This window comes from Littorina saxatilis, unplaced genomic scaffold (genome assembly GCF_037325665.1).
Source record: "Littorina saxatilis isolate snail1 unplaced genomic scaffold, US_GU_Lsax_2.0 scaffold_1082, whole genome shotgun sequence".
Classification (NCBI taxonomy): Eukaryota; Metazoa; Mollusca; class Gastropoda; order Littorinimorpha; family Littorinidae; genus Littorina; species Littorina saxatilis.
In genome coordinates, this window is record NW_027129617.1 from 851 (window position 1) to 14448 (window position 13598).

Below are 13598 nucleotides of genomic sequence, written 5' to 3' on the forward strand. Positions count from 1 at the left end.
TACAATTTGGAATCTTACTACACTCTTGTTAATTGATTTTACATTTTGTTGTCAGAAGTATTTTGTTCGTCGGTTCGTGTCTGGTGCGTGTGGTTTGAATGCCGTCCTGTCAAATGTCTTTAAAAAACACATTCACGGTAACATCTTCGACGCAGACACAGACAGTTAGGAAGGGCTCCTAATATGGACCACTTTTTGTTTCATGCTGATAACTAGCTTGTTTTCTTGCGAAGAAGTTTTATTTTGTGTTTGGTAGTCCTTTTCTCTTAGGTTAACCGTTAGGCCTTATTAGAGTGAAATAGCTTTGATAAACATTCAACAAAAATTAAATACAGACAAAATCACAAATGGTCCATAATAGGAGCCTGGGCGCCTAATATGGATCAGTGAAGCGGCCTTCACAAATCACTGTAAAAAGCCCCCTATACTTCAAAATAACATGATACAACTTAGTGTACAAGTCAGTCTAATTCAAATATGCTTTAGATTGATCTGTTTCGGGTTGATGAGAGCATTATTTGAAGCACACCAGGAAACTAAAGAAGCTTATCAAAAACAGAGTGAAAATAAGTGAAATTATCAACTTCCACGAAAAGAAGACTTTTTTTTAAATCTCGAGGACTAGTTATAGGTTATTTCCAGCAAGCTTCTTAATGAATTATTGAAAATAGCTTTTAGCTTTTTTTTTCTCGATTTGTTGAAGGTGGTCCATATTAGGGGACTCGCACATACTTTGAGATCTTGCTAATATTTTTTGTTTGCACGGTAAAAACTCGGGGTCAACCCTGCTAAAATGTAACAAATGCGGTCTTAGCTGTCATATATAGCAATTTTTGTGTGATAAAAGCTTTGGCTGTGGACAGAAACGAGTCCGTTTTCGGCGGCAAAGCCGTTTAGAGTGAACGCTGCCAAACTGAGTGAAAAAAAAGAGAAAAAGCCTAACGGTTTTGAGATTTGTGTTTCTGCAATACAGCGAACAAAACTTTTTTGAGCGCTCAAGCGCCGTTAGTTTTTCAGAACAGGAGGTGGTCCATATTAGGAGCCGGTCCATATTAGGAGCTACGTGAAGCTACCACCGCTCGGCTTTACACACACACACACACTTTTAATTAGTTGCTTTTGGCAGCGCACACGGCCTCATCATCTGAACTTGAAACAAGATCGCGTAAGGCGAAAATACAATATTTAGTCAAGTAGCTGTCGAACTCACAGAATGAAACTGAACGCAATGCCATTTTTCAGCAAGACCGTATACTCGTAGCATCGTCAGTCCACCGCTCATGGCAAAGGCAGTGAAATTGACAAGAAGAGCGGGGTAGCAGTTGCGCTAAGAAAGATAGCACGCTTTTCTGTACCTCTCTTTGTTTTAACTTTCTGAGCGTGTTTTTAATCCAAACATATCATATCTATATGTTTTTGGAATCAGGAACCGACAAGGAATAAGATGAAAGTGTTTTTAAATTGATTTGGACGAATTTAATTTTGATAATAATTTTTATATATTTAATTTTCAGAGCTTGTTTTTAATCCGAATATAACATATTTATATGTTTTGGAATCAGCAAATGATGGAGAATAAGATAAACGTAAATTTGGATCGTTTTATAAATTTTTATTTTTATTTTACAATTTTCCGATTTTAATGACCAAAGTCATTAATTAATTTTTAAGCCACCACGCTGAAATGCAATACCGAAGTCCGGGCTTCGTCGAAGATTACTTGACCAAAATTTCAACCAATTTGGTTGAAAAATGAGGGCGTGACAGTGCCGCCTCAACTTTCACGAAAAGCCGGATATGACGTCATCAAAGACATTTATCCAAAAAAATGAAAAAAAGTATGGGGATTTCATACCCAGGAACTCTCATGTCAAATTTCATAAAGATCGGTACAGTAGTTTAGTCTGAATCGCTCTACACACACACACAGACACACACACGCGCACACGCACATACACCACGACCCTCGTTTCGATTCCCCCTCGATGTTAAAATATTTAGTCAAAACTTGACTAAATATAACAACTACAAAACACAACAACGTGCAACAACAGCATGGTTGTGCCTGTCGGGTTATCAGTCACCATAAGGTGCCTGTACTTGTCAGTCTCTCTTTTAGATCAGTGCCAGTGGCCTGTGCCGGCGATAGTTTGGTAACGTCGCGCAGACCGCGCATGCGCCATGTACAGTAAACTGTTATCACAAATGGCGGATAAATCTAACTCGTGCAAAGAAACGTTTCAAAACCAAGCTTTATGGACGTTTTTATGACTACGTACTCCAGCAGACATCAACTTGAGGTCGACGTGTGGGGGTTTGCTCAAAATACGTAAGTATTCGTCAGCCGTTTGGCTTCTCGAATTAAGTTTCAACTTTGTCTCTGTCTCGAACCACAGCACAGCGGAAGGTATTCACTCAATCACTGGACCACAACTTCCTTATTATGTACAGTGTTTGGTATTGAGTATGAAAGTAGTCTGGTGGTCCAGTGGACGATACCTTTCGCCTGTGCTCGAACCAAATACTAAGCTTACCAGTTACCACACTGTCATACTCATAGTGATAGCACTGATACATTTGTACAGGTAAACATGTATGGCTGTTTGCTGAAAATCAGTCTTTGTGAAAAATTGTAATGATGTCTCTGAAGTTTGATTCAGTCCCTAATTCATTCAGTGATTCATTTTGATGGGACGTCAACCCATGGTGAGACTAATAATGATATTTGATCGTATTCTGCCAGTGCCATTGCCAACTGCCATTGTTGTTCTTGTGTGCACTAATTAGTAATTTACTAGCAATAGGAGTTCGAGTTCTACTATAGTAGTATTTTACTAAATCATTACTACTAGTACTAAATACTACTGCTACTACTAGCTTTAAACAAGCTATGGTTTGAATGACCAGCTAAATGCTAATAGTTAATAAGTACATTATTTTTGCATCAGCGAGGTATACAAATTTAACGAAGTGGATTCACAGCGCGCGTCGCGTTGTGCAGCGTTGCGATTTACAACGCGCTGCACTACGAGGAACGCTGCGATTCACGACGCGCGATGTATTCTGCCGATACATTTCCTTCACAATCGCAAAGTTACAACAGCTACATCTATCTGATCTATTTGAGAAATAAAACTGTCAATAAAACGAAAAACAGAGCTGAGCCATTCTCTCTCTCTCACTCTTTCAACTGAATTCACCAGTATATCGCCGCGTCGATGTAAAAACGTGCCTACCTCTGCTGAACAATCCTTCTCATTGCGGTCAATGCGCATGCGCCAATCTTGGACTTACAAAAATGCGACCCTTTGACCGATCGAACCATGGGTTAGGGTAAGGCTAAGGGTTAGGTTGTTCACGACCTGATTAATCTCCCCATGTTAGCGCATGCGCATTGACCGCAATGAGAAGGATTGTTCAGGCAGAGTTTTCAGTTTGTGACACCGACCTTGAATACTTGGCAGTCATACTCATACTCATATCACTACATGTCATTGCAATGGCTTCTACTATATATGGAAAGGAGCTGAGTTTTTAAACTGGGATGACGTTTTTAAACAATTATCCGAGTACAGTGCCGCGGAACTGTTAATCGGTGTCACACCAGTTTAACACTTCAGCAGCCATTTTGGAATTCGCGCATGCGCAGATCATTTTTTCAGCGTGGGTTTTTTCCAGTTGATTTGAACGCGTATATATATATATATATATTCAGTCTGCATAAAGTGCAATTTTGTAGTCTTGCAGCCCTGAAGTTGCTTTCAAAGAAAGACTGTAAAATGTTGCTGATAATCATGCATACATGTACAAAAATAAAGCGCATCAACAATCTGCGCTGGTGAGAGCAATAGCCGCGCTCTGGGAATCGCTGCGCTGCACAACGTGCCGCGCTCTGTGAATTGCCGCGCTGCACAGCGCGCTGCGCTCTGTGAATCGCTTGCCTAAATTTAAATATTTTATTAAAAAAATACCGCATGGTTTTGCTTGACCAAATCATTTATCAGCTAACAATATGCTTTTATTTCAGTTGGACCTGACTTGAGCATGGTTCCGTTGTCTCCGCAACAACAGATTGGTTACTCAAGAATTGCAGGCATGTCCAGTTTGCAGCATGTGCAGGCTGACCCCGCTGAGTGTGAAGATCTGATGGCTGATCTAGACACAACATAAGCTGCTTGACACTATTCCAAGGTAAGCAAGAAGCTTTGAAAATAGTTACTTAAGTGTTACTTAGTAAGTGTACATTTTTTGGGTGAACCATCGGTAACCGTCCCCGTCCCCCCCCCCCCCCCCCCACCCCGACACCCACACATACAAACACGCACACAAACTTGGGTTTGTACTACAACTATTAGTATTAACTACTCTTCATAAATGAGTTATGTAATTCATCAGAGGTTTGAAGTCATTATGGTTTTGCAAATTAGTAAGAGACTATGTGGGTGCATGGATTCAGTAATGCGCAATTAATACATGCAATACTCCTGCTGGTGAGTTCACTACAAACAGGTACTACATTAGAACTGATCTATGTTATTGTTAATGAGGATGATTAATCGTAATCTCACTGTCAAACTGTCATGATACTATTGCCATTGACAGTGCTAGATCACTTCATAAAGTTATTTTAGTAAGTAATCATATGATATTGATAATTTTGATAAAGTGATTTACTGACGGTGACAATGACATGTTATCTTCATACTATTCCAGGTACAAGATGCTAAACGTGCAGATATCAAGGGCTTGGGATTTCGGCTCCTGGAGATGCTACTTGTAACTCTTTTGTGAGTACCGATGTATACTGGGTGTTTTCTCAGTTTTTGTCCGCTGTCAGTGTGAGATTTATATTGTGGTACAGTGGAAACCCCCAATTTAAGACTCCCTCCTTTTAAAGACCATGTTTTCTCAGACTTTCTGTTCACAACCTCTGTAAAATTACCCCCCTTTTAAGACTCCCTCCTTTTTAAGACTGAATTTTCTCAGATTATTGTAGGTCTTAAAAGGGGTGTTCCACTGTATAACCTGTTTTTCTAGTTTCATGGTTTAGCCACGACTCACTTTGAATGAGGGTCATCTGCCAGGCATTTAGCTGATTATCTGATAGTGATAAGTGATATTTATTAATTTGCTATTTATAAATTACAGTTGCAGTAAACTAACACTGTCGCACAAAGTATGTGACTTTAAAAAAAGATTTGTTTGTAATCATGTGAGCTCTGTCCACTAGATGATGGAGAAGGGAATTTTTCCAGTTGAGTCTGCAACATGGATTTTTCTCTCTCAGGATAACAAATACAGCAGGGTTCGTACAGGTCATGGAAAACCTGGAAAGTCATGGAATTTGATTTTTAATTTTCCAGGCCTGGAAAGTCATGGAATTTCAATTCAAGTCATGAAAAGTCATGGAATTTAAAAAAAATAAAAAAGAAAGAAAAATTAACCTTTAGCACGCCAGCGGCGATTTTCGTTGCCCAGCCATTCCCCCCCCCCCGCGATTTGCGTCTCCAGCACAAGGCTTGTTCGTATGACCAACTTCTCGTTCATATTTGCATACGAGAATAACGGTATTTTTAACGGCACTTGAGCCAAAGCGAGGCTCACTTCCTTCCGTTATCTCGTCGTGTCGTCTGCGCTGCATTTGAGTCGGTTTCGTCGAAGTTTTTGAGTCACTTGAGAAAATGTGACTCTATGTAATCGGTCAGTGTTAGTCTGTCGGGCCGGCCGTCCGGCCGGCCGTCCGTAGACACCACCTTAACGTTGGACTTTTCTCGGAAACTATCAAAGCGATCGGGCTCATATTTTGTTTAGTCGTGACCTCCAATGACCTCTACACTTTAACGATGGTTTCGTTGACCTTTGACCTTTTTCAAGGTCACAGGTCAGCGTCAAAGGAAAAATTAGACATTTTATATCTTTGACAAAGTTCATCGGATGTGATTGAAACTTTGTAGGATTATTCTTTACATCAAAGTATTTACATCTGTAGCCTTTTACGAACGTTATCAGAAAAACAAGGGAGATAGCTAGCCTTTTCTGTTCGGCAACACACAACTTAACGTTGGGCTTTTCTCGGAAACTATAAAAGTGACCGGGCTCAAATTTTATGTGAACGTGACTCATTGTGTTGTGAATAGCAATTTCTTCCTGTCCATCTGATGCCTCATATAATATTCAGAACTGCGAAAGTGACTCGATCGAGCGTTTGCTCTTCTTGTTTGTTTTTGCATCGATAAAGTACTTTAGCGCTTCGACAAGCAAGATGGAGGATGATGAGTTTGAAACTTTCTTTCAGTTGTTTCTTGACAACAAAAAGTATGCGGAATTGGAACGAATTACCGAGGAAGATCTTCGCAATGAACTGTGTATCGCGGTGAAAAAAATGACAGTTCGTCAAGTCACAGTGACGGTTACGAAACAGAATTTACGAAAGTGCAGATGGATACAAACAGTGGCTGGTCCAGTTTAGTGAAATGACAGGACCAGCAAACATTACCGATAATCTGACTGCCTAGCATATGCTTGACTTGCTTGTCGAAGAGACACTGCGTAGAAACTGACTCAAATTCAGTGCAAAGCAAGCCAGTGTCAAAACTGGCAGTGACAAGACGTAAAAAGTTTGCGTGTTCGGAAATGGCGACCTGTGGATCTAGTCATGGAAAATGTTATTGAGGCTCATGAAAAAGTCATGGAATTTTGTTTCTAAAAAGCAGTGGGGACCCTGTACAGTATGGAAGGAAAAATTTAGGGTTGGTGTGGCGATAACAATAAAGATATGTCATAGTGACTTGACTAATTGATTTGAATTCTGCTGCAGGTCAGTCGCCCCCCACCTCCTGCTTTGCCTACTACAACTTCGAGGAAATACGACAGGACACCCTTCAGCTTGCTGCACCATGGTGTCTCTTGGAGAACAGCAAGGAACAGATACAGGTGGGGTCGGTTGGGATACCGTAAACAGACTATTTTGTTTTGTTGGCCTTAGCATAGAGTCTGGGGATGTGAGATGTGCATGATGTGTTGTTTGAATCTGACAGTGATTGTATGAATTTTGTATACATGTATTGTTGTCACGCGCTTTGAACTTCTGATAAGGCGCTTTATAAATGCCCGTTATTATTATTATTATTATTATAAATAGATACACACTTGTAAACTTATGTTAGTTTTCACACGTGAGCATGAAGGAATGTGCCTTTATGAGGAATGTATAGTGGCTTGCAATATTGAATTTGAGGGATGTTTGCAGTTATATAATATATTAGCACAGCTCAGTTTTCTTGAGGGTTCCATGAGAACAGTGAAATTCTCCTTTGAGGACTGAAAAATATCTTGGATAATTGGTCTTAATTGGAGGGGGGGGGGGGGGGGTTAAAAATAAGTACATTCACATGTGTTTTTCATTTTCACTGTGTTAAGGTGGGGAGGTCCTTCTCTACTTCTTTCTTTGTTTTCCCATTGACATATTTTTGTTCTTGTCTATATTTTTTTTACATAGGTTCACCATTAGTCCTCATCCCCAGCCGACTGTTTCCGCTGAAGCCGTGAAGGATACTTCTTCATGTAGGCGTGGACATCTTTTTCGTCGCCATGCAAGGCTTCCAGTACCATATAATTTTGTGAATACTCTGGGGACCTGTCATCGACTTTGGAAGGACGCTTTATTTTATAACACTTTGTACCCCATCTTTGTTGACCAAGATTTTTTAAGCCGAGACCAGCTGTGCTGCAGCAGGTCACTCAGAATTCTAGAAACTGTGTATCAACAGGCTAGAATGCTGGCGTTAGATCAACGTTACAGGAAGCGACTGAAGCTAACCGTCTAGGCAGGATGCGGATATGTGCCGAATGAGAACAGATGCAATGTACATAGTGACTGTGTGTACAGATATATATATATATCCATATCTGAACTTTGTTAGATAAATTATCAATCAATCAATCAATATGAGGCTTATAGTTATATCACGCGTATTCCGTGGGTACAGTTCTAAGCGCAGGGATTTTGTTTTGATTTTTTTTTTATGCAATTTATATCGCGCACATATTCAAGGCGCAGGGATTTATTTATGTCGTGTGAGATGGAATTTTTTTACACAATACATCACGCATTCACATCGGCCAGCAGATCGCAGCTATTTCGGCGCATATCCTACTTTTCACGGCCTATTATTCCAAGTCACACGGGTATTTGGTGGACATTTTTAGCTATGCCTATACAATTTTGCCCGTCGCGATATAACCTTCGTGGTTGAAAACGACGTTAAACACCAAATAAAGAAAGAATACAATTTTGCCAGGAAAGACCGTTTTGTCAATCGTGGGATCTTTAACGTGCACCCCCAATGTAGTGTACACGAAGGGACCTCGGTTTTTCGTCTCATCCGAAAGACTAGCACTTGAACCCACCACCTAGGTTAGGAAAGGGGGGAGAAATAAATAGCGGCCTGACCCAGGGTCGAACACGCAACCTCTCGATTCCGAGCGCAAGTGCGTTACCACTCGGCCACCCATGCCGGTTGTTATGATCGCCACATTTTAGGTCCCCCCTCCCCCCCTTTTCAAACTTCCCCGCTTTTAAGACCTTACGTTTTTGGATTTTCTGTTCACAACCTGTTGTGCATTTACCTACATATTAAGCAGTGTTTCTTGTATAGAATATAGTCAATGTTTGTAAAGATTTTAGTCAAGCAGTATGTAAGAAATGTTAAGTCCTTTGTACTGGAAACTTGCATTCTCCCAGTAAGGTCATATATTGTACTACGTTGCAAGCCCCTGGAGCAGTTTTTTGAGTCACTTGAGAAAATGTGACTCTATGTAATCGGTCAGTGTTAGTCTGTCCGGCCGTCCGGCCGGCCCGTCCGTAGACACCACCTTAACGTTGGACTTTTCTCGAAAACTATCAAAGCGATCGGGCTCATATTTTGTTTAGTCGTGACCTCCAATGACCTCTACACTTTAACGATGGTTTCGTTGACCTTTGACATTTTTCAAGGTCACAGGTCAGCGTCAAAGGAAAAATTAGACATTTTATATCTTTGACAAAGTTCATCGGATGTGATTGAAACTTTGTAGGATTATTCTTTACATCAAAGTATTTACATCTGCAGCCTTTTACGAACGTTATCAGAAAAACAAGGGAGATAACTAGCCTTTTCTGTTCGGCAACACACAACTTAACGTTGGGCTTTTCTCGGAAACTATAAAAGTGACCGGGCTCAAATTTTATGTGAACGTGACTCATTGTGTTGTGAATAGCAATTTCTTCCTGTCCATCTGATGCCTCATATAATATTCAGAACTGCGAAAGTGACTCGATCGAGCGTTTGCTCTTCTTGTTGATTAGTGCTTTTGTGAACAAGAAACAATTGACAAGTGGCACTATCCCATCTTCCCCCTTTCCTCTATCCCATCTCCCCCTTTTCCTGTCGCAATATAACCTTGAATGGTTGAAAACGACGTTAAACAACAAATAAAGAAAGAAAAGAATTCATCAACGAGTGATTACTGCCTCACCATAGCAGTTAGGCCAGTCTTACTAACTCTTACTTTTATTAATGTGCCGTGATGCAAAGACGTTGAGCAGTTTTCAGATGTTTATGAATCTAGGGCTTTCAAAATTTACTGACATGTTGGACTCCATGACATCCAAACATGAAGTTCAGTTACCCCTTTTCAACTTTGAAGGTCACATTGTAGGCGAATTTTTAGCAAAAAGTTGGAACATTGGTGTGACTGTTCTTACTCACAAGGGAAGTGATTTAGTTATTTGCTGATTTTTATTTTGTATGTCCTTCTTTCACCCATTTAATCATTCATAAATGTTCATACCCAAGGGAAGTAATTCACATATATATCTATGGCCAATGTTTTCACAGGGCATCTGCCCCCCCCCCCCCCCCCCCCCCTCCCAACACACACTCACATGGGCTAAAACTTACATGGCTTTTATGGGTATGACGCTCTTAATCACAAGGGAAGTAATTTACTGATGGTGTGTTTTCATTTCATGTGGCCTTCACCGATTTGAATAATTTATTTTAGCTTATCCAATTATAGTGTGGATGAACACTGTCTCCACTCAAAATAGTCCTTTGCTATTGTACATTGTGAATCAGCATTTTTGTTTTTGTCCTGTTTGAATAAAGTGCAATAATTTTACAACCAAAGTGTTAATGTTAAAGATGTTTACATAATGTGTGAAGGATGATGCATTTGAAAACTAATATTGTTAAATGTCAATTGACCTGTGACAAGTCAGCAAAGTGCAATATCCAAGCATGAAACCCGCACACAATTCCCAAACAACATGCTTTCTTTTCCACAAAATTCCATCCAGGTGAAAACAATTATGTGAACGTCATAACATGGTGTTTTTTTACATTAATAATCAAGCCTAACACCAACTAACATGGTGTTAATAGGCATTTGAGCAAGCTTTAACACCAACATAACATGGAGTTAATAGGCATTTGAGCAATCTTTAACACCAACATAACATGGGGTTTTGCATGTTAAACCAGCAATAACATGATGTTAATCACATTACAAGCAAGCTGTAACACCACCAAAACAAGCAGTTTTGCAAGTTAAGTCTACGATAACATGATGTTACTTGGCGTTAAACCAAAGCTTTAATGCCATCAAAACTTGACATTTTTGCATGTTACAGACATGCTGTAACATGGTTTAACATGATGTTTTGACCGTCGCAAAACGCGCTGAAATTCCAGGCAATTTCGCAGCGATAACTTCAACAAAATCCAATCAAAATCTGGCGTTGTCGTGAACACCAAAATGTGATAAACCCATTGAAACTTGAAGTTTTGTTGGGATTTTGAGTAGTTTTGTAAGATACAAAACGCCACTTTTCGCCCAGTGCAAGGTGCTTGTGATTTTCAACATCAACTAAGTGTGCATCTTCGAAATACAATGGTGGAAGTAAAACATTTTGTTGCCTACAAATGTCCAACAATTCTGTCTTTTGACAATTAAAAGTGACTTTCCATTTAGAAGCCCATGTGCGAATTTTATCCAAATCAGAATTCAAAATCTCTGCTCGTACATCATCGTTATCTAAACTTAAGTACATACTCGTATCGTCTGCAAAGAGTTTCAACACTGATTCAAGACCAACACCAATATCGTTAATATAAATGAGAAATAAAAGAGGTCCTAAGACAGAACCCTGAGGGACACCAGCAGAAGGGGTAGCATAACTTGATTTGGTTCCTTTCAATACTACTGCTTGTCTGCGATCGCTCAAGTAATGTTCAAACCAAACAAGCAAGGGACCTCTTATACCTATCGCCTCAAGCTTGTGGAGCAGACCGCGATGCCAGACTTTATCAAAAGCTTTGGATACATCAAAAAATATTGCCTGTGACATAATGTTTTTATCAAGTGCAACACAAAAATCATCATATATACTCAATAGTTGATAAACAGTCGAATCACCAGCAATAAAACCAGATTGGCAGTGTGTAATCAAATCATAATTTTTCAAATAACCAAACACACGGATTTGTATACATTTTTCAAGCACCTTCCCAATACAACTCAGCAAAGAGATTGGACGGTAGTTGGAACAAGCACTCCTATCGCCTTTCTTAAAAATGGGCGTAATGTGAGCAGTTTTCCAGATAACTGGAAAAACACCCTCAGACAAGGATCTGTTAAAGAGAACTGTAAGCGGTGGAACGATAACAGGTAATCCATCTACAAGCAATTTATTATGTATTCCGTCAGGGCCCACGGCCTTGGATAAATTTAAATTCCTTAACACTTGGACAACTTCAGCTTCTGTTAATTCAAAAGTCGATAAAGATGTATTACACCAATTTGCCTCGGGCAGGGGATCGTCTGGATTTTCAACTTTAGACTGGCTTTCAAAATAATTATTAAACAAAATCGTTTTTTCACAAATGTTATCAATAATTTTTCCATTATCTTCTAGCGGTGGAATTTCGTTACATGCAACACCTTTTTTCTTCAAGAAGGAATTAACAAGTTGCCACCAATTTTTGCTTCCGAAGTTCTGTTTACAATTTATCCTCTCATCAAGTTCTAGAAAATATTCTCTTTTTCTTTTACGAATTTCATCTGTATACTGATTTCTAGTCAGGCGGAATAATGCCCACTGCTCAGGTGTATTTAAGCGCTTAGCAACTTGATGTATACAATTTTTTGCGTTTCGTAATTGTAAAATATGTTCAGTCATCCATGGGGCATCATCTTCACGTACTGTTATTATCTTAACAGGCATACATGTTTTTGCAACACGGAATAAATGTTCAGAAAACAAGGCAGCAGCTTCGTCAATGGACGCATTTAAAACTGTGTTCAAAAGATCAATTTTGTTCAATTCAAACAAAAATGTATCAACATCTAACTTGGCATAATTATATATAGTCCTTTTGAACTGACCTTTTTTTAGTCTCTGTGACGTTAATTTTACACATGGCACAGAATGGTCACTACAAATGGGGGGTAACACTACAACTTCACTGATTAAGTTTATACTCGTGGTCAGGATCAGATCGATGCATGAGGATTTAGTTTCTGTAATACGTGTGGGTTCAGTAACGAGCTGGTGCAGATTGTTTTTTTGTATTAAATTAAGAAAGTGGGGAGATGGATTATTCAAAAAATCTTCGTTAAAGTCTCCAAGAATTAGAAATTTATGTGGTGTTCTCATTACTTGCTTTACAGATTCGTCAACCAAGTGCCAATAATCAATCCGAGAGTCTGGTGGTCGGTAAAATGAACCAACCAGCACAGTTTCTTGCAATAATTTAGTTTCTACCCAGACTGCTTCAAGGCCTGGAATTAACAAATCAGGCCTTGGTTTGCAAATAAAATCGTTTTTCACATAAACAGCTACCCCTCCATATCCATCTGGCCTATCAAGACGCACTGGGGGATGAAATCCTTTGAGGCATAAACTGTCGTTTGATATCGAGTCACACAACCAAGTTTCTGACAAAGTCACAATATCGTGCTCTTTAACTTCACATTGTAAAATATCAATCTTATTTCGCAAACTACGTACATTTATATGCAAAATAGAGGTATCTTTCACATGCTCTCTACCAGGCGGGCCTGGGTTTGGGTGGACATCTCCTGACAATAAAACCATCAGCAAAATGACAAAAACATGTGTCACAAAACTATGCACGAATATAATGTTCCAAAGCATATGCCCGTAACGCTTACTTCCAATTGGTTGACTAAAATAGGAAGGTTGCGATTTTGAGTCGGGTATGGGGTTTAAGGGTGTGGAGTTGAAACATTCAATATTTTTCTCGTAGTACACACACAAGAAATGTGCATGGAAAAAGATGAAGAGAGCTGTTCGAAAACCATTTTGTCCGTGAAAAACTAAAAACATATATACCAGGACGGTGTCAAGATCAAGAAAAAACAATTTTTGCGAGCACCTGGCCGATATTGCGTAAAAACAACCAACCCTGGATCTGAAATTAACAATAGTTGACGAAAGAAGCAACAAAACTTGACTAAATATAAAAACAGTAATTATGTTCGAGGAGAAGAGCCATCAGAGAAGACGTGATTGTCAAGCGAGGTGATTAGGGTCA

At 39.5% G+C, this 13598-nt stretch overlaps 1 long non-coding RNA gene across 1 annotated transcript; it reads left to right on the plus strand.

Moving 5' to 3' along the window:
• The first annotated feature begins 2173 nt into the window (after positions 1 to 2173).
• LOC138957849 (uncharacterized) lies at positions 2174 to 10169 on the plus strand. The gene is made up of 5 exons (XR_011453204.1): positions 2174 to 2329; positions 4028 to 4191; positions 4714 to 4787; positions 6818 to 6933; positions 7499 to 10169. It is a non-coding gene; the product is annotated as an uncharacterized lncRNA (long non-coding RNA).
• The last annotated feature ends 3429 nt before the right edge of the window (positions 10170 to 13598 follow it).